This window comes from Pantherophis guttatus, chromosome 3, assembly GCF_059756535.1.
Source record: "Pantherophis guttatus breed Tessera chromosome 3, ASM5975653v1, whole genome shotgun sequence".
NCBI classification, from domain to species: domain Eukaryota; kingdom Metazoa; phylum Chordata; class Lepidosauria; order Squamata; family Colubridae; genus Pantherophis; species Pantherophis guttatus.
In genome coordinates, this window is record NC_142065.1 from 129,782,813 (window position 1) to 129,805,620 (window position 22,808).

Genomic DNA, 22,808 nt, shown 5'->3' on the forward strand with positions numbered 1-22,808 from the left:
TTGAAGTTAAAAAGCCTTACACTGATTTGTATTATTGAAAAATGAAAAAAGTTGTGGCTACATAGTTAACCTTCCCAATGTTAGATAATAGAAAAACAAATTCCATGTTTCCTGAACAATAGTCAAGAATCAGGAGCAAGTCAAGAACTATAGCTAAATCAGTGTTTCTCCATGTTAGCAATTTTAAGATATATGGATTTCATCTCCCAGAATTCCCAAGCTAGTAATTCTCAAAGTAGATTGCACATTCCTTGAAGAGTACAAGTAAATGTGAATAAGGAATAGCAATAGCACTTAAACTTATATACCTCTTCATAGTGCTTTACAGCACTCTCTGAGTAGTTTAGAATGTCAGCATCTTGTCCCTAACAATCTGGGTCCTCATTTTATTGGCTTCGGAATGATGGAAGTCTGAGTCAAGTCTGAGTCATATATTAATTGTCATAAAGACATATGACAAGAATTATGGATTGACTTTCCATCTGGACATGGATATGACAAGCTAATTCTCCAGTCACTTGCTGGCCATGTTCAGCATATTCATTTCTTCCCTGTTCCATTCTTTCTCTCTTGTTAAAAGCATGTGACTAATTCTAGAAAACTGGCCCTTGAGAGCACTCAGAAAATCCCCATATTATATCTTCATTTTAAATTGGAACATCACATACCTTGCAACATGCGAGCAGCAAATTTTCATATTCATCTAAGCAGTCTCTGACTTGTGATATTAGAAAGAGTGAGAGTTGGCAAACATCTTGTAGGATTGATTCCACACCCATGTGCCTCGAAATAATGATATATCTAGCAAGATTTACTCCAAGAGAAATTTATATAAGGTTGTAGTCTCTGTTTTATTCTGATTTTTCAATCCTGCTTATCATAAAGTTACTGATGTTATATGTTTATGTTTATGAGCTTTAATAGGACTATAAAGAATTGATCATGCCATAATAATAGAAGATGTGATTGCTATTTGTTATTTCCTGCCTGCCCTTTTTCTTTTACTTTAATGGAACCCTTCTGGAATTACGCTTGTTGTTCTAGATGGAATACTGTATGCTACAGAATGGTTAAACTCATGTTAATTCTTCTTAAAATGATGCTCTGAGCCTACTTCAATTACAAAGTTGAGCAAAATGTTTATATAAACTTGGTTATCATGGTATATATATGATTCATTAAAAATGTTGTTTGAAGAATTCAAAACAAGAATAGTTATTAGAGTAGAATATTTGATTGTAACAGGATAATGCACATGAAGTGCTTTGTACTTTTAAAAACACTTTACAAATGATGGAGGAAGAGGAGGAGGAGGTATTATGATCTTTCTGCTTAATATTTATAAAATTTTACCTTTATACATAGCAATACCTTTATAGAATATCCAAAATCTGTTGTGCAAGCTTTTAAGTAATAGTTCTTCCCAATGCAGGATGCTAAATAAGCAAATATTAAAAAAGGATATAATGGAAAAAACCTTGGCAGAGTTTTTGATTTGTCTTTTGCATTACGCAGAATTGCAAAGTGGCACATTTGGGATAGAGAAGCAATTGAGACACTTGGTGGCTCTTTAGTAATTACTGGGAAATGATATCGGAGAAGAATTCACTAAAACCTGTTTATAATCATGGGTAATGCTATAACAATTTAAACTCCCATGTAGCAGCACACTAAAGTCTTTGAATGAAGACAGTACAAAAAAGATGAGAGACATAGCAATTCTTTCTGGAATATGTCAGTTTAATGATGGTGTCAGATGAATCTATGCTAAAATTAGAATGAAATAGGAACCTTAACGAAATATGTATGATTTCAGAAGTAAAAAAAATATTAATCATTTGACTAAAATGTAATAATAATCAAAATTCAATGCACTGGATAGAAAAGGGCATGCAATAGCATGGGGAAGTATCTCTGTTACCTAGAAGTACAAGTATTAGAGGATAATAAAGGCTAATAAGCACCCTATTCTGGAAGAGATGAGATTGGAGTGGTTGGCTGGAGTTAAGTATAAACATTATTGACCCATATCCCATTTGCTTACTTGTCCTAAGTAGGATTTCCACTGATGATCTTGGCCCCAGTTCTCTATCAATTCCTTTAAAGTAATACTCACCACTAATCTCAAGATTTTTTCCCCCAGTGTGATCACAACAGGTGACTCCTCATCAGTTTGGAATGGATGAGAAATACATTTGCTGATAAAGAATACTAATTACTATAGTTTAGAATGTGAGCTTAATTCATATTAGTGACATTTAACGTTGAAACTAAATTATGAAAGAGTACATTATAATTATTTTATCTTACCACAATGCTAGGATTTGTTTGTGAAATCCTTTCTATATGTTAATTTGTAAGATCAACAAGGGTGATGATCATGAAAAGAAAGGCTTCATTTATAATGGAATAAGTAAATGAAATATGCTGGTGGGTTTGATATGAAGTCTTCAAAGTGGGCCAAGTTACAATAAAAAAAGCTATTGCTCATTCTTTGCACCTCAAAGGGCAATCTGAGGTGGCTAAAGTAGCATGAAATTCAATATGCTGGCTTCAATCAAACTTCAAACAAATAGTAAGCAAGAAAAGATTGTTAAGAAGACACTGTCCCGCCATTTTCTATGGCATAGTTACTGGGATGATTTAAGCCATTTTTGTTAGAAGCTTCCTCATTCATCTTCAGACAACAAAAGAAGTAAGTACTATAACTATTCTCCTTGGAACCCTGATGTCTGAATAGACCTGAAAATGGTCAGCCAAAATCATATCAAGCTTTGACATGTTTTAAATTGGAATCAAAAGCATCAAGAAGTACTCTGACAATAAATCCAAAAGTAACAGTATTGGACAAGTGGTTCTTCATTCCACTATTTGTTATTCTAATCTTTGAAGTTATTCTTCAAAGGCAAGCAATCTGTGAAGGGACAACATTTAGCCTATATCACGAGTTTTTGAATTGTTCGTATTCCTTTTGAAAAATATAAGGAAGACCAGTAGCAATTCAATATTTGGGAGAATGAAAAAGTTCAATCTGAAATGTTTATAAGCAATCTAAAACTGATGTTTGATTTGAGAAAGCAGAATAGGAATGATATATAAAACGGCTGTTAACAAGGTATCTTGATGCTAGGAAACAGAAATATAATTATACACACTGTCTAGAATGTAATGTGCAAAGTTCAGTCCTGCTGAAAGAAATGGGGCTGACCATGTGCTGCTTGTCCATGTGCATAAAATAATGTCTCTGTTCAAACCAGTTGGAGGTATATAGTATGTATAACGGAACTCTACATCTAATAAATGTTTTGACATTGTCAAGCTGTCTCATCTCAAAACTGATGTTTCTTTAGTACTTTTTCAAGATGACAAAGAAAAGCTATTTTTCTCACTACCCTCTTGCCTTCTGTTGCCTGTTCTCGCTTTGAACATTTCACTTCCTTCTGAAAACAAGACTCCAATCAATGTCCACTGCCAGCACCCTTAGAGGTTCAGGGTCTTGTTCACTGACTGTTTGATGTTGTGATGCTGTGTATGCATCATACTGTGTATGAAATCAGTTGATTTCAACTCTATCTATTCATTCACTCAAAAAGAGTTTCGAATACAGGTTATTGTTATATCACTATGAAGTTGCCATATTCAGGAGCATTCATTCACATTATTTGCAATTAACCTTTCTTCACACCACCTACCAGCCTCTCTGAATGGATTTTTTTTATTTGTTTACAGGTTTACCAAACAATTATGCATGGATCATGCAAGTGGTATGCAAACAGGTTTTTCTGATTTGAATGCTTTTTATTTGTTGTTTGTTTTCTGCAGAATGAGGATGAAATCAATTTATAACCCAATATGCTGAGGCAAGGCCTGCAGACTGAGTTCAAAAGACACACAGTTGTTGGTCAATTTTTGATTGGAATTGGAGGCAGTTAGCGCTAACACAAATTGATTAAAATTCTCTGAAATTCTGGACTCATAAAATATAGACATGCATATGATTATAGCGCCATTAATATCAACAAAGATATTTAAACTAGTACTAAAACAAGACTGTCTTCCTGAATTCATTTGAGTAGACTTTGTAAATTATTGGGAACTGATAAAGTAGTGCTCCAGAAAACCTCCTGATAATATTCTGATAAATCCCAAGGTGGGGACAAGGCATCATTTTTTGGTTCTGAATGCTAGATGAAACCTGACATTATTACCCATCACCACTAACTAATCATTATATAATTCTATTTTAAGACTGAAATTAAACCACAGAGCTAATATTCACCTAATTTGTGGACTGTCTTCGTTCTTCATCTGTTATTGCATAGAGGTCATGTAAAAATATTTATGTGAAAGTTAAAGCACTTTGAAGCATCAAGAACCTTAATATGCCTGCATGTTGCAGCAGGAAAGATATCCTTGGGTTCTCAAGGTTTCATTATTTTATTTCCAAGATCTTTATATTGTATTTCAGCACATTAATGTACCCTGGCAGGTCATATAGGAGATGCTGAACTAATCATTCTGATTAGTCTTATGGCATCAAAATTGGAATATGTGCAATTTTTAGAAAATCATTTCCATGCAATGGATGAAAAATGAACCAAAGAATGGAAAGGATGCCTCTCTACTTCCTTTAAAAAAATGTACTACACTTATAAACTAGATATTTCTTTTGACTACAGAAGTTCTGTAAGAGAAAACCAACTCAGCAGGTTTTTCCTTTAATTATAATTAACAGAACTAGCTTGCTGACCTTGCACTTACAAGTATGATGAAGTTCTCTGAGAAGAGAGTTGAATGAATGTTAAGTAAATATAACCAAGTAACTGGAAAAGCAGCAAGAATCAAAATGGATGTATTTTTAACATCAAAACATAGTCATTTTCATTTTCAAACTTTTCTTGCTTGCTGTGTCAAAGAAGTGCTATTATTCTTGAGACCCAAAGGACAATGCAGGTTTAATGGAGCCTTCTCTGAAATCTGCCTGCTGGCTTATGTATTTTACTTTATTATATTGTAGCTATGTGAACATAGTGTACTAAAGCTGTTTTGGAAAAGAAAAAGGCTGGAATAGGTGGGAAATGTCTATGGAGATTCTCAGTCATCCAGGTCATGGTTGTCCCAAAGGTGCTTTTTCAAGAGGCGACTGGACTTTCTGGTTTTTCTTTGGAGATGTTTTGCTTCTCATCCAAGAAGCTTCTTCAGCTCTGGCTGGATGGTGGGGAATGGAAGAATTTATACTCCTTGAAGACAGCTGGTCATTTGTATTCTTTTAGAGGGTCACTGAGGTCACCTGGAGGTTTATTTGTGTTGTCAAAGTCACCTGAGTAATGCAAATGGGTGTGGAGTCTTCTTGGAACTGTGTTGTAGACTGGAGATAGATGATGTTGTGTTCCTCCCCCTCTGTTGAGAGTGGGCTGTTCAATTTTGACATAGATGGCCTCTTTGACCCCTTTTTCAAAACAGCAACCCTCTCTGTCCAAAATATGGACTTTGTGTCTTCAAAAGAGTGGCCTCAAAAGAGAAATCCAGCAGGGCACAATTGAAGCTGTCGTGGTAGTGAAGACATGACTGCTACAAGACAGCACCTTAGATGACAGAACAAACCTCAACCTAGACCACATATGTGCCAGAAGCTTGTCCACCCCAAGGATAAAGCACCCAGACACAAACTGAGCAACATGGTACATGCAGTACAATGCAGTGAACAATGTGCAGATCTATACATTGGGGAAACAAAACAACCACTTCATAAATGCATGGCACAACATAAGAGAACAAACCTATCAGGACAAGATTCAGCAGTCCATCTGCATTTAAAAGATAAATGCCACTCTTTTGAAGACAACAAGGTACAAAGTTTAGACAGAGAGGCCGCTGGTTTGAAAGAGGGATCAAAAAGGCCATCTATGTCAAAATTGAGCAACCCTCTCTCAACAGACGTGTAGGGATCATCTACCTCCAGTCTACAACACAGTTCTTTCAACAGTTCCAAGAGTGCTCCACACCCATTTGCACTACTCAGGTGACCCTGATGACAAAGATAAACCTCTGGGTAGCCTCAATGACTGTCTAAAAGAATGAAAATATCAACTATCTGCAAGGAGTATAAATCCTTCCATTCCCGACCATTCAGCCAGAGCTGAAGAAGCTTCTTGAATGAGAAGCAAAACCAGGGGCGGGTTCCAAATCTCATTGCTATTGGTTCGTTTGTGCATGCACGCGCTCTTGCACGCACACAGGGTGCTTCTACACATGCACAGAAGCGTCCAGGTGGGTGGGCGCAGCCTCCCACCACCACTGCTACCAGTTCGCCCAATCTGGTGTGAACCGGTAGCAACTCACCACTGAGTGAAACGTCTTCAAAGAAAAACCAGAAAGTTTAGTTCCCTCTTGAAAAAACATCTTTGGGACAATATGTGGGACACAACATACCAAAGCTCCCCTACTTTGGACTGGATAAATCTTATCTTCTTGCCTTCTTTCTTCACAACTTGAAAAATAAAATGTATATAATATTAATAATAATATTAATAATCATAATTGGATCCATCAATACTCCATTGATTTTAGTTTCACTTTTACCTTAGTTATAGAGTCTGTATTAATGTAGCCTTTTATATTTTTATAACATTTACCAATTTACAATCTTGAGTTATAGATGTACTCTAATAGGTACCATATTTTTTGGACTATAAGACTCTCCAGACTGTAAGATGGACCTAGCTTTTGGGGAGGAAAACAAGAAAAAAAAATCTGTCTCTGCCTCCCAGCAATTTGCCTCCTTGGAGCAAACAGTAAACAGCCTGGTCAGCTTCAGCAAAGCCCGATTTAGCATGAGTAGTTGATTGGCAGTTGGATCAGCCTCCTGGAATATCACCTATCAGCTCTTCCAGGCTGTGGGGTTCGCCACCGCCCATCGCCACTGTTGCTGCCCATCATGGCTGTCAGATATTGCCGCCTCTGTGCACCCCAATTTTGGCCTCCACGCACCCCATTTTCGGCCTGTTACAGGTGGCAGAGATAGGTGGCAGTGGCTGGAACAGCTGATAGGCAGTATTCTGGGAGGCAGATCCAACCACCAATCAGCTGCTTGTGCTAAATCAGGCTGTGCTGAAGCTGACCAGGCTGTTTTCTGCAAGGAGGCAAATTGCTGGGAGGCAGAGGCCAAAGGGTGGGGGCCGGCAGGTGGGCGGGACTTTGGCAACATTCTCCGTATAAGACGCACAGACATTTCCACCCACTTTTGGGGGTGGAAAAGTGTGTCTTATTCACCAAAAAATACGGTATTTCACAGGTAAGTATCCTCTGTAATTTTATCCTTGTAATCTACATGATGTTATTAATATTTTATCTCATAAATTTTATCTCACGTGTGGTAATTTTACATGCTATGATGATCTTTGATAAAAATAAATAAAAAGTCTATATCTGTTTCAGACTTAATAAATATCAATAAAGGAAGGTAAATTTCAAAGCATATGCTTAAATCTTGCTACGTATGTCCACAATATATGTTGGCTACATTCTTCTTCTAACTGGTTTTGTCTTAATTCTTTCGCTAATATAATTTAAACCCCATAACCAAGCGTGAGGTTGCAACTTTTGAATGTATAGATAAAATTAGGTATTAAACTTGTCCCAGTGAGATTTCTTTTCCTGCCTACCACATAGCCTCTCTGTTCTGATCCAGATCTGGTCAGTAGGAATTACAAATTGGGTAATGGTGGTGGGGAAATCATCTTCATCTAGTTTTGATGTAAGCAATTGTGTCAGTGAAAAACTTAATCAAATCTCACTCTCTGAGCGCACGTTAGAGGAAAATTATATGTACAAACAGTGGTCTTAATCAAACTTTCTATCTAAAAGCATTTCTGTCTGAATCATTTAATCAAGTTTTGTATCAAGTATTTCTATCTAAACCCTAATTAAAATAATGGGAACTAAATTAATCATAAATATTTTGCTCCACTAGTTTCAGCAAAAGTTAGAACTCTTTAATCTCCCAACTCTTCCAAACTCAGTTTAAAATATACTTGAGACCAAGTCAAGCTGTTTTAAATTATCTATTTTGACAGTAAAATATACATATGTTTATATGATTGTGAGTCTCGAGCTGGCTCCTCTGGTCAATAGCTGAACATAGAAATCTATTAACCACTCAGCCAATCAGTGTTGATTAGTTGTTCTTTGAATTATTGAGTTATTGTGATGTATTCTGTGTTTCGGGGGGCGGGGGAGCTGCACCAAGGGAGGCTCATTCAATCTCATTGTACACATGTTGTGCATTGACAATAAAGGTTTGAAATATAAGTATGAAATATGTTGTAATGGCTGTCCCAATTTCCTAAATACTTTCCTATTTCCTTAGTCTCTTCTGACTATAACTTTGTTGTTAGTATCTCATGATTTATGTTGTTTGCTTATTTAGTATCCTATGATTATTACTTAGTTTGTTTCTATTAATTACGATAATTGTATTTTATAATTATGATCATGATTTATTATTTGTTGCTCATATGTACACTGAGAGTTTATGCACCAGAGACAAATCCCTTGTGTGTCTATTTGGCAAAAAAGAATTCAGTCTGTCTGTCTGTCTGTCTGTCTGTCATCTATCTATCTATATCAAGATAAACACACCAAATTAGTAACATTTCCCATGTCTCTTTGTTTGCAATGGTGGCAAACATTGTTTGGTTTACAAATGTCTTACCCTACACTGAGCTCCTTTACTAATCAAGCTCGCATATTGCCAGGGTAGAGTAAGCCGAGAATTACATTTAATTAGAATATAAGACAAATACATTGTAAAGTAGTATTTACTGTCTTGAAATAGCATTGCCCCTTTCATAGATGCAATGTTAATGGTATAGTCAGGTATCAAAATTACAAGTTCCTTCTCATGACATCATGGAATGAACAGAGACTTGTCTCATCCCACATTGAGAGTGGGTCTTTATGAAAAAGACCTCTAACTTCAGTTGGATGAAGACTCAGCAAATATGAATTATGTATTAGAATACTATCAAATGCATACAGTATATTTCAGCTGTGTATATTTTTTTCTCTCTGAATTTCTTGTTTCTTTCATTGAAGAAGGCTTTACATGCAGTTTTCTCCAACCTGAATATTAATAAAAGTGGAAAAAGTATTATTAATATTATTAATTAAATATACTTCTGCTGGAAATCTATTGCCTATATTGGTTCCTAAATGTCTATGGCTTTTTATTGTACCAATAAATGTTAACATTTATGGGTCCTCCACATTATAAACAGAATGCATATTGTGGGGGGAATGAAAAACTAATTGTTTCTAAATTTCCTTAGGATTATGTTTTCATCCTATTTCTTATAGGATGAGTCAGCAGTGTGCATTCATATTTTTTGATTAAAAAGCCACCCTTTCCATTTTCTTGAATGTAAAATTTCCGCAGATATAGCACTTGGGACTACAAAAAGAGTATATATTTGCAGCCATAGTGTGAAATGAAAAAGTAGAAGACAAAGAGGTTAACAGCATGCACTAAGGGCAGAGTTGTGGGAAGTATTTGCTCAGTTCCAACTCCTCAAAAAAGATGTAGAGAACAATAGCAGCATCAGTGTTCTCAGCAGGACATCACAAAAGCTATTGCTTCCACATAAAGCCTTATAGGTCAGTTGGGAAGTCACGTATGTTAGATCAATGCAACTGCTCTCCTGTTAGTTTCTGTGATCAGATGGACTTCAATCTAACTGAGTGCATGTCCTTCAGAGTCATGTTGTTGATGCTTCCCCTTTATATTGTGTGGGAAGGAAAAACATAAGACCAAGCATGTATTGAAAATATATCTTTGTGTGTTTGTCTGTGTGTCTTTTTTTTGAACTGAAAATATTTTTAAAAGGGAGTGAATATTTCTTCTTTAAAATGTTAGACTCTGGACACTGTTGAAATATTCATCATTGAAAGGATTCTTTCTTAGCAAAAGAAAGGTGTAAAAATAACAAATGGCTATACTTTTTAAAAATACTTAAGGAAGGAAAATGCACAGACCTGTATATGGATCTGGCTATATGATACTAGTCAATAAATGAAACTGAGAGGGTTATTTTTCATTTTCATGCATATTACTAATGTAGTCCTGAGGCATCTCTCAGCCGTTTTGTGGGGTATATTAAGTAGGAAAGCATCTTTGGCCACTAGGCCCAGGATAGGCAGAAAAAACTTGGGGAAAACAGAGAGTTAGGATATAAAATCTAGTTTTGATCCTTCCAAGGAGGTTGATTCTATGTGTTGAAGCATCTCCATGATTTAGATAGTCACATATTGCTGCTGAACCCCACAGTAATCTTAATTGCCCAATAGGTTAGCACACTTCTCCATTCCTTCTGCCTTTTAATAAGAAGCAAAGCACTTCTTGCCAAGTGCTGGTTTTGCCCTGTTTATTACTAGCTTCTTTCCTTCTTACTAGAAATGTGAGAAACTACCCAATCAAGACTTGTCTAGAGCATCATCATGCTATTTAAGCAATAACTTTCAGACAATGATGTATTATCAAGTAGAAATAAATCCATTTTACTTAAACAAATGAATGCTTTTCAAGGAATGCCAAAATCTTCCAAGTAGGAAATGATGGAATATATGAGAGCTAAACTCTCCTCTGCCCTCATATTTGAAAATGTTGTTGTTTATGGGAACAGTTACAGTTCAGAGAACTGTCAGTGAAAACAATACCGTCTTGTTTAATGTTAGCTGATTAAACCAACATAAATTTAGATCTCCTAACCTAAACAAAAATGGCTGACATTAATAAATATAGAATTTATATAAGTATTATAGTAACAGAGGTCGGCATAGTTTTGTACTAAGAAGTTTTTCATAAATACTTTCCTCAATATCCAGGCCTTAAACTTAATATGCTAAAAATCAATCCATAATTAGACTAACGCATATTAGTGTGTCTTTGCCAACAATCGAGGTGTGAAGCAAGTGGTGGTGCAGAACCAGATAGAAATGGCCGCGGTCTGGTAATTAATGACAAATATAAAAATCAGGGTTCTTTCCTGGCAAACTTGTAGCAGAGATGCAATCAAATAAATATGCAGAATGGATTGCATAAAAGAACATGAGCTACTCATTCTACATCTCTGGACTCACAGACATATCCAAACAAAAATGAATTTCTCTATTAGGAGGAATGAGTGAAAAATACTGAGTGTAAAGTGCCAATAATGTCGATGGATAGAAGATGGGATTCATTTGTTTATTGGGTTTTTATCCCTTCTTTCATTTAGGAGCTCAAGATGGCATGTGAAGGTTGGGTGAGAAAATGTCACTTACCTAAATTCATCCTGTGAGTTTCCATGACTGAGGGTTGACTAGTTGCATGACAACTGTAAGTTGTTTTATGCCCAGCCATTCATGAGTAATCTTTCTAGGTAAAAGAGCAAGTATGATCTAGGACCTGAGGCGAAGATAGCTATGGTGGTATAAATGTGAGGGAAGAATAAAATGATCTACTCCTTCTCTGCTAACTTCTCCATTTCAATGCTGTTTATCAGAACATGCATTTTTAATCTATAGTATTGCTAACATATAACCTAATCTTAGGTTAGATTTCTCCTTCTTTGTCAGTCTTCATGTTCATCTGCATACAATTCCTAATTAGCTATGGTGATCAGATGACTGTTAAGTACATAGGTGAAATATTACCTTATTACCAAACTATTTTGTAGCAATGTGCTTAATTTTCTTAAACATTCTCAATCTAACAAGTTTGGGGCAAAAAATGACTGGAAATAGGTATTTTTCTTTCTAGAAATTTAAGACTCTTGACCATTATAACATAACTATTCCTAACTCATTCCTACTTGTATCCATTTCTGCTGCTATAACACTATTATGATGTCATTAAAATGCATCCCCATGGTTACTGTTGCTATGCAAATTGCTGTCTTGCTTTGAAAGTATTTAATTCACCATTTGTTTTTGTCTTCAGAGGCATAGCTAAAATTAAAATATGTGAAAATTTAAAATTGTTTTTGTTACTGGCTGAACTTGAGAGACCTAGAGAGAATCTGCAACCTGTACTTCTGTTTGTACACCCAAAGCAACTTAGCAGTCTTGCATTTAAAACTATTTGGAACTGGCGGGGGGAGGCAAAACTAAGTTTGGAAATAAGTTTTAAACTCAGTGTTAAAATTGAAAATTAACATTGTACATGGTCTCTTAGGGTTGATCCTAATGAAAGTTGACTCCAGAAAGGAAGTATTTTACCTCCCTTAAGACAACTGCAGTGATTTAGTAATATATAAAGGAAGTTCAGGTTTTGTGCCTGATATACCACTCAGATAATTTCTTTTTTAATGTCAAGAAGTTGATGCATATTAAATCAAGGTAAACCAAATGCTGTGTGAACCAGCCATAATTATTCAGTCCCCAACTGTAGAACTATTTTAGGCATCTAGTCATTATTATTGATGACAAATGGAGCAAGCTCTCTAGATCACTCGGAGAACAGTGTAAGCTATTCTGAGTGATTTAGAAATATTGCTGTTAGGGAAATATATACAATCAGCTTTGTGCTTAAAAGTAATGAGGGAAGTTTAAAGAAGAAATCTGCAGTCCTATGGATATTATTTCAGAATAAATTTGATGGTTAATTGCACACACACACACACACACACACACACACACACAGACAGACAGTATTATAAGTGTCCTATGAAACAAGGATGCAGGTAAGAAGGGGAAGGTGTCAGAAGTAGTATTATAGAATGGTTATACAAGTCCATATCTTTCCTATATGCCTTATAATTTTGCATGCACACCGCTAACAGCAGGAGTTTGCAGCATAGCACTGAAATACTCTATTCATCCATCTGATAAAAGCAGTACAAAGCCATAGATACCTCTGTTACTAGTTCTAAGGCTTTGTGGACTACAATTGTTCAAAGTAATTATCTAAAACTTTTTATGCCATATGTTAAAACTTTATTATAATTATAATCCATATTCTCTGTTTCACATAGTTTATTTACTTATTAAATTTATATGCCACCCATCTCACTTTTCTGATATTTACTGCAAGTTGCATCGAGGAACTCTCCAATCTCATGTTATTATCTTGAAGTAAAAAAATTATGATAATTCTATGTGAGATGAAAAATGTAAGTGGGGTGATATTCATGAAAATATTTGGAAAAACAATTGCAATAGGAGAATTGTAACCGATAGATTCATCTACCCTTATTTGATTCACACATGCTTTTTTATCATCTCTTTTATCATTTAATAACTTTTTTCTGTCTTAAAACCCAGCTACTCAATTCTTTTTGATCTCTATTTTCATATTTTTATTAACATCTTCATCTTCTGATTATTAATCTTAAAACCTGCTAGTTTACCAAATTCTTTTAATTTTTCCATTAATGTCTCCATTAATTAATAATCTCCATTAATAGAATTAATTTCCATTAATTCTATTTAGCAGATCCTTCAGAACCAATACCAAGTCATCAGTAAATGACCTTAATTTATAAATTTCTTTTTTAATATTTAATCTCCAGTCTTCTCCTCTTATCTTATACTGTATCTCTTGGAAATAACTGAGAATTGTTAGAGAGAATTGCATCCTGTCTTCTTCCTTTTTGTATCTCACAAAGTTTTGTTAGATCTTTGTTGACAATTATTTTTACTTTCTTGTGATGTGTAAATCACAAGAATTTATAAAATTCTTTCCAAAATGCATATCTTCCAAAATTTTAAAAATGAAGGCCCAATATCAATTGTCAAAGGCCTTTTCTGCATTTAAGAAAATCATCTTGTTTCTTTCATTATGGTGCTCCAAATAGTCCAAATTGTCTACCATATATTATCCTTTATCTATCTGTTAGGTAAAAACCCACATTGATCATAAATAAATTTTTGTAAAATTATTTTAAACCTCTTATTCAAAAATTATTGTGATCAACTTTTTCAGTAATGACATAGGGCGATAGTTTCTTGTTGAAGTATTAATGCTATATTAACCTCTTTCCAGCTTTCCAAAATCTTTCTCATCTGTAAAACAGAATTCACCATATTTTGTAAAGATTGTCAAGTTCATCATCAAAGAATTTATAGTAAGAAGCCAATAACCCATTTGCTCCAGGCACATTTCCTGTTTTACTTTTTGTAGCTTCAAAAACTTTCCTTACTGCTGTTCATAAGACATTTCTGTATTTGTTCCTTTAAATATTCATCTTTATATAAACTGGAATAATATTGATGAAATACTTTTTGTATAATCACATTATCTTTTATTACAGTATCATCTTCTTGTAATTTCAGTATCATTTTTTCCCTATTTCCTTTTATAATTTATATGCCAACCACTTCCCTGGTTTATTTGCAAACTCAAAATGCTTTCATTTTGCATAATTCATTTTTATTTCCATTTCTCTTAGAGTTAACATAAATAATTGTCACCACAGAAGCTTAGTTTGTTGAGAAACATTTATCTTCTCTGGAAAGTTCTTTAATTGCTCTTCCTTTTATTTCACCCAAAAGAGCTTTTTTTCCCCTTACCTCTTTGTTTTTGAGTTCACTATTATACTGTATAAAACAAATTTTCATTAAAAATTCTGCTTATATCCCAAACCATTCTTGATTGTACCTTTATTAAAATTATTTTCAAAACCTGGGATTCTGGCACATCAGAGAGACTTCTTCATTTTAGCTGTTCACTTCATTTAAATGAGTATTTAAAAGCTTCTCTCAAAATCAAAACTCATCTCTTGTCTATTGAAATTTCACAGCCTATGTCTACAAATCTATGGCTAGAAGTTTGGAATATAATCCATTTTTCATTTCTTTTGTTGCTCTATTATCTTCATGCTCTGCTATTTTCCCTGCAGAATTAGCACAGAAGTCAATTTTCTTTTAACAGTATTTTTTAAAATTCCAAGTTCTTTGTACAGTAATTATTACTGATATTTTTTAATGATGTAAGAGTGAATGTCAACATTATGTAGTCTGATATGAACGTCTGATAACTGCTTAATTAAATCTCTCTCTCTTTCTCATTCTGTGTGTCTTTGTGTGTCTCTGTGTGTGTGTTTGTGCACATAGTGCTATTTAGAATATTTGTGCTCTCTATTCCACCATGAGCTATATAGCATTTACATGTTTAAAAGATAATATCATAGATTTGCAGTAATTTCTCTGTCATGAAAAAAGTATGTGCCAAAATTGCCTTTGAAAGCAATTGCTACAATCTTACTGGCATTTTACCAATACTATTGGTATTGGAACTGCTATCAATACTACCCTTTTACAAATTTTATCCAAATTACAGTGCCACAAAGTTTTCAGATTGTATATTATCTTTGATCTGAAAACAGGGTGCAAATATTCACCTCTTTGCAATTCCAACCGGTGCTATTCACATCATGCGGTGATTGCTACTTTTTTCCAGATTACTTACAAGAGTGAATCATCCAATCAATATGTAAATTATAATATTGGAATGACACATTGCATTGGCAATCAGAATTGACTAAATCATTTGACCCCTTAAAGCAAATGAAGGTATGAAAGCACTGTTTCCTATATTAGACATATGGCAATGCCACCCAATTAAGGATCATGCAGTGAAGAAGATAAAACTACAATATCACATGCCAGTGTTATTTGCATTACATAGCGACATCATAGAGAACAAGTGAGATCAACTGAGAATGTAAAAAGAATGCAATGCAAATGACTAGGTAAACATTAATATATGGAATGACTCCTGTCCCCCAAAACTCCATTTTTTTTAAAAAAAAAGGAAGAGTACCAGCAACAATTATAATAGTTGCTTTTATGAACCAGCCATCAGGATTCTCAGGTGCGTATGTGGCACTCCAATTTAGTAAATCAAAATATTGCACCTAGAATTATGCTTGAGATTAATATAGTTCACAATTACAACACAATCAAAACAAAGGATCTCCACCCCACCCAGTCACTCATTATCTCACCTCGCCCACCTTGGCTGATGCCCAGAGTCATGCCCATGGCATAGCTGCTGCTTCTCTCACTCACTTGCCTCGACCACACAGTCCCACTGTGCATGGCCTACCTTTTCAAGATCGGCCTTGAAAAAGCCTGCCCTCAAAATTGGCAGCATATTGCATGCCTTAACAAGCCTGCTGGTGGCCTCAGTGCACCTTTCCTCCCTGCAGCTCTAATCCTTAAAAAATTTGGGAGGGTTGTGTGCATGGGGCGCTGGGGGAATTGGTGCCTGGAGTGAGAGGGAAGTGCAGGCTGGGCAGGGAAGGGGTACCGAACTTCCAGCGCTTGTGCGGGGAACCCAGACTTGGAGTAGCAGCAATGGTTCATTTGGAGCTTGTTAAGGAGCTCTGCCCCAGCCATGTGTTTTCCAGACCAGGCTGCTTGGAGTGAAAAGCATGCAATATGCTGCTGCTAAGCTCGAGTGTTCCTTGCATGAACGCTGGAAGAAAATTGGCGATGGTCGGCTGCCACTAGAGCTGTGCTTGGAAGAACAGCAGATGGACTTCAGGCACACAATCTACCGCTCAAGCTTCCAATGCCCAAACCAGTGAGCTGGAAGAGAGATTTCCCATTGTGCTGGTGAGTATGGACTGAGTGGGCTTTTTGCTGTTTTCCCCCACCTCCCCATCACAATCCAGTGCGGCGCAGACAGCTGAATGGAGGCGGAAAATGGGGTGTTTCCATCAGCCCTTCTCTTTTTCCCCCCTAGTCTCCTTTTGCCAACATGCGCTTGGCAAATCTTTAGGTGGACTGCGCACTGAAGACCCTGTTGTTCCGCCAGGCAGGGCTATCAACATAATAATTTTAAATTGGGGTATTTTAAATTTGGGGGGTTTTAAATCGGCCAAATCTATTTAATTATTTTAATTTTTAATTATTGTTGTATCCTGTGTTTTTAAATTGGCTGTACACCACCCTGAGTCCTTCGGGAGAAGGGCAGTATAGAAATAAAATAATAATAATAATAATAATAATAATAATAATAATAATAATAATAATAATAATAATAATAATAATAATAATATTATTTTGTCAGCCCAAGAGGAGGGGGTAAGGGGCTTGGAATGGTACATAGGAAATCCCCCTGTCTCTGCAGCATCGGCCCACCTGCACCACCCCACCTTGCCGTGAGTGAAGTCAAATTGGCCATGCCTACTCAATCACATGATCCCCCAGCCACGCCCAGCCACCCAGCCATTAGGGCAGAGAACTGGTTGTTAAAAATTTGAATCCCACCACGGATCTAACACCTTCCCAGGATCCAGATCCAAAGGTTCATTTTTGATGAATGTCTGTAGTAAAATATAATCTACCTCTACCACCTTGCTTGCACCTGTTATATTAGTATAGCAAGAAGCCAAAGATGGCACCATGCCATCCTATCCTCTCTTCTTTCAGATGACCTTAATTAGTACCATGTGAAATCAAGGACATGTCTTTGTCCTAGCCATCTCTCATTTGTAAATAATTACAAAATTTTGCCAAATAAATTTATTTATTAATCCAATGTTCAGAGCCACCTGACTCTGTAAGATCCTGAGAAATAGTTAAAAGCAGTAACAAACTATACTAAAGAAAATAATGATGCAGAAAAGAAAAAAAAAAAACAGCTAAGGTACGAAGAAACTCTCTTCACCATGTCTTTTTCACTGTTAGTACACTGTATAATGAAAAACAGTTGATCCCTTGGACTCTCTTTAACTTAATTTCTTCTTTTCTTTTTTCTTAAGTTTAACTTAAAGAAAATAGTTGAAATTTGGCCTGGTGATTTTCAGAGTAGTTATTCAGTTGAACTTTCCAGGATGCAATTTGTATTATTATCTCCTCCTGTGAAGTTACCTGATATATCTTGGTTCCTGATCAAATGGCTGCTGCTCTGTTTATTGTTGCCCGAAGCCAAACACTATAAAAAGTGCTAATAATCACAGAACTCATGCAGAACCATCAAGAAACAGTACATTGAATGGATATTTCCACTAACTTTCCTAACATTGCCTTAAATAAAATGTTCCTTAGTGTCTAAATCTTCTTTTGTGTCAATACTTTTCATAATCTGCTGTGAACAATAAAAAAGTGATGAGATATACATATCTTGTTCCATACTAGCATATGATCTTTTGAAGGCTTGATACCTTGCTAGATTAGATAAGACAAATCACTTTTTGCCCATGTAATAATGGGGTGGATAGTCCCAGTTCTAAAACTAATAAATGAATGCACCTAACCCAGTGGTTTGGATACTGTTTCTGAATCTTTCTAATTCATAATTTTCCTCTGTCAATTACTAAGCTTTAGAAGAAGACACTTGATGATGGCAAGATTCATATGTCAATTTCATCTGATTACTTCCTGAGACTATTGAGACAGAAATGTTTGCTTTGTGTGTAGTATTTTTACTCTACAGTACAGTACTTACTGTTCCAAAAAATCCACATAATCCAGACGAAGTACTTAATGCAGTGGGCCACAATGAGACATCTATATAACATTACTGTCTTTAGACTTCTCAAATTCAAAAATAATAATATATTTTAAAAATGGTAAAAAAAAAGTTGATGTTTATAATTATTTTTGAGTGCCACTTCAAAAATACATGACATCAGATAGTCTTTTCTTTGCTATGATATTACTAGCAATAGCAATGCACTTAGATTTATATACACTTCACAGTGCTTTACAGCCTTCTCTAAGTGGTTTACAGAGTCAGCATATTGCCCACAACGATCTGGGCACTCATTTTACCGACCTTGGCAGGATGGAAGATTGAGTCAACTTTGACCTGGTGAGAATTGAACTGCTGGCAGTCAGCAGAATTAGCCTGTAATATTGCATTCTAACCAGTGCGCCATTATGGCTTATTAACAATAACAATTAGCAATAATAATTAAAAATTATTAATATTATATTATTAATAATTAATTATTGTCAATAATTATTAATGATAATAAATCTCGTGGTAATCCCAATTTATGGAATCTCCTTGTCCCAATTGCTGAAATAGCCTCAATTTGTTTATGTTTTGGAAACTCTTTGGTTCCAATTAACTGATTGCATGACACCTGAATTTGTTATTTTTTTTTCATTTGGAAGTTTTATTGTGGGTGTAGTTTACTTTTACTTTTGTTTGCATTTATTGTTATACATTAATTAGAGACTTTTGGGATTGGGGTGAGTTATAAGCACTATTATGTAAACAAACAAAAATATAAGTTATTGTAAGATAGTGCCCTCTCTGAATGTGCTAAAATAATGACATTCAGTACTTCATTGAAAGTTGGAAGCCCTCAATTTCTTATGGTTGTGTGTGGTCCATGTGTACACTTAATATTTGCATATGGCATATTATTGTTGTTCCTGAATCACTGCATGGAATGTCTTTGTGGCATGTGGCTTTGTGTGGATTTCAGCTCCTGGCTGGCTGGGGAATTCTGGGACTTAAAGTCCATATATCTTGAAGTTGCTGAGGTTGAGAAACTCTGGTGTACACAATTATTTGATTAGTTCTCCCTGACCTAGTCCATGTCCTCTAATGCCCTGCACTTCTCCTCCTCTATATTAATGTTCATTCCATTTACAATCTGTGATTGCAGTAATTATTAATGCATTTCGTAATTTCAGTTATATCTCTGTGATTGTTATCAAGGTCACTTGTTAGAAAAAACTAATTTCCATAAAAATAGCAAAATCAAACAGAAACATATTCTATGGCAGCTTTCTCCAACTATTGCCCTTCATATTTATGGAATTGCAACACTTAACCTTTTCTAACTAGTCATACTGGCTTGAGCTTGGCTAGCTCCATTAAGAGTTATTCAAAATAGAATCTGTCCATCCAAGATATGGCTGTAAAGAATGCTTATTGGAAGTCACCATCCCTTATAAGGTGTAACAGGAGATTCCAAGATGATTCTCTGCAAGAACTCCTCTCCTGTAGAATATCTTGCCATTAAATAAAACATTACATCTTCATATTTAATATTTTGGGGGAGGGAGAGGGACTATGCATCTCCAAGTCATCTTGACTCCTGGCAATGCCTGGATAAGTCCACTCAGCTTTTTTGGCAATATTTTCAGAAGTGCTTTGTCGCTGTCTTCTTACAAGAATGGAGAGAGAGTGATTGGCTCCAACTGTACTATGTACTACTATAACTCTTTTCATGAACTTTACCTGGATGAAATGGTGCATCATAGGGTAACAGCTTTTGAACCAAGGTACTGCACATGGGCTAACTTGTAGAATGCATCTAAAATCTGGTACCCATGACTTCTGAGAGAATTAAATTTGGGAAAGTTGTGCCTGATTCAGTGCTATTGTTGCTGCTGGGTTGCTACTGTGGTTGTGTTATCTTCATTTTCAATGTTCTGTGACAGTTTCCCAGCCATTCTCACAATCTCTCACTTCCTCCTCTACCCAGCAACAAGAAATTGAATCCTGGATATTTTTATTGCTTTATGTACTCCTTCTCTGGTGTGCAAACATGTACATATATTTATATCCCATTTTTGTTCAGGAACTAGAGACACACTCATAGTGCTCCATCCTCCTATATTTATTTACAACATAGGAGGTAGGTTGGTCTGAAAAATCATCAATTGAGCTGCTGTGGCTGTAGATGGATTAGAAACTGGATTCCTCTAGTATCAGTCAATTTCAGTAGCCACTATACCTTAGTCCTTGCTCAACCTGTTACAGGTTTCAACTGCTTCCTACTTTGAAACTATGTGTGGGCTGGTCCCTCCATTGGCTGCCAGAGATCAGGTACACCAGTCCTCAGGAGATCATGTGATTCTATTTTTAAATGGTCTATGACAGGTTCCAACAACTCAATGGACAAGCCATTAGGGATTCTGAACTGTTCTGAAGCATACAACATTGAGGTAAAATAAAAATAAAATAAAATATCATCAGCATAATTATGCTACATGGAAAGAGACTGGGAACATCATGATTAAGAGATGGTACCAAATGTTATCGGGATATGGAAGGAGATGAAAAAAAGAAGTATGAAAGGGCTGCATGTCTACAGAATCACAAGAAAGATATAGAATAAGGAGACAAGAAAAGATGGAGGAGGAAAGGGAAAATCAAGAATATGTGGCAAACAGTAATTATTCCTCAACATGACAGTATCAGTCTTCCAACAACAAGATTTCAACAGAGAAAAATGAGACAAAATGCACCACTTGCACAACATAATATTTCTGCTGATGGTGCCATGGCTAAAGTCTCCCCTCACTATCATGCATTCCTATTCCCTTGAGAAACCACAATTTCTGCCAAATGAAGGGCAACATCAGGATAGGCAATTTGCAACTTCTACCTAATGAAGTCCACAATTTATACAGCAATCATCAACATATTGCAAATGAGTTCAGAAGGAGATTAGACAATACAATTGCCTCTTCCAAATGACATATTTTAGTGCCAAATAAGTCCTTCCAATGAGGGACAGATGGAATCCTTCTGTGATTATTAAAGGGCAAATCTATCATTACATTGGACATTTAATGCCAGACCTCAACCAGAAAGCCAAATGTATTCATTACTTCATGGATTCTCAAGGCAGCACAGAATTAAGTAAGGGTATACTCCACAATGATGGAGAAATTACTACAATGAAACCTGGATGTTGTGTCCCTTTGACTTGCAAAAGAACAAATTTGAGTAATGCCAAAAGCTTACTTTTTCATTGATGCTGACTGGAAATCAGAATGTGAACATGACAGTAGATGTAATTCATAAATTTCAATCAAAGTCACCATCATTGTATCAAGCAACACTGTAACAGAACTAACATTATGACACATTGTGTTGAAAGAACAAGGAAGCCATTTGCAAATAATCTAAGAATCTCATTGTTCCTCTGATGGCTTTCAATGCATATTTTTCTTTCCCCTTGGAGATGATGACTAGCATTATGAGCTCCAAATGATGAACATCAAGAGACTAACAGTGTGTTACCATGCATATCAAATAATGAATCATGAGAAAGATGTCTATTCCAACAATACATGGTTGACATGGCTGTAAAATTGGAGTTGATAGGCTGAGTTGCATCCAAATGAGTCAAGCAATGTTGAACTCAACATTATAAAAAGGTTTGACTGGTACATTGAATGATGATAATTTTAGAAACATTAGAAGGTGCATCATTCTTTCTTCAACATTTATTGATGAACCAAGATATATGATGGAATAATGTCAAAATAGCCTGATGATTATGTCATGCAATCCAAACTGGCCAGAAATTGACATCATCTATTTTTGAATCAAGTGTTTAATGATCAGTCATATTTCACTTCAAGAGTATTCAACTTAAAGAGAAAGTTATTTTAAAGTACCCCAGAGGAACACATGTTTTCTTTGGTAGTTATATGTGGAATACTAAAAACAGAGTCTGTCTCATCTGCACTGTAAATAATCCAAGCCAATTATGATACAAGCTGAAATACCAGACCCAAATGAAGGTTCAGAGCTGCATAAATTGGTATTGGTATTGGTACTGAAACACAGGATCCATGGTTCATATTGCAGCAGAAACTCAGCATATAGAAACAATGGTATATGCAATAAGAGGTATCCAGAGGTATTCAATGAACATACAAGATGTAGTGATATTTAATAACCTATCTACAGGAGACAGTCTTCAGAAATGGTGGGATTTGAAAGACATCAGATAGGATGTCAGAGTCAAACTATAACTTCTCAATGGGTGGTTCCCTGTAATGTACAATTGGAGATGTTCAATACAGAACAACCAACAACAGTAATCCAACAACAGAAGGGGTCA

General features: G+C 35.6%; 3 long non-coding RNA genes across 7 annotated transcripts in view; 1 reads left to right on the top strand and 2 right to left on the bottom strand.

The window, feature by feature from the left end:
- Positions 1 to 22,808, top strand: part of LOC117662451 (uncharacterized) — a 130,366-nt gene that overhangs the window by 66,733 nt on the left and 40,825 nt on the right. Inside the window, exon 5 of one of the 4 annotated variants that reach the window (XR_009622476.2) lies at positions 11,274 to 11,332. This is a non-coding gene — a long non-coding RNA (uncharacterized LOC117662451). The other 3 variants (XR_009622475.1, XR_015733243.1, XR_004590403.2) reach the window with 3 other exon arrangements.
- LOC117662454 (uncharacterized) overlaps positions 1 to 22,808 on the bottom strand; it is a 168,193-nt gene that overhangs the window by 8,602 nt on the left and 136,783 nt on the right. The window lies entirely within an intron of this gene.
- LOC117662450 (uncharacterized) lies at positions 8,759 to 11,407 on the bottom strand. The gene is made up of 2 exons (XR_004590401.3): positions 11,320 to 11,407; positions 8,759 to 9,123 (listed from the first exon to the last, which is right to left on the bottom strand). It is a non-coding gene; the product is annotated as an uncharacterized LOC117662450 (long non-coding RNA).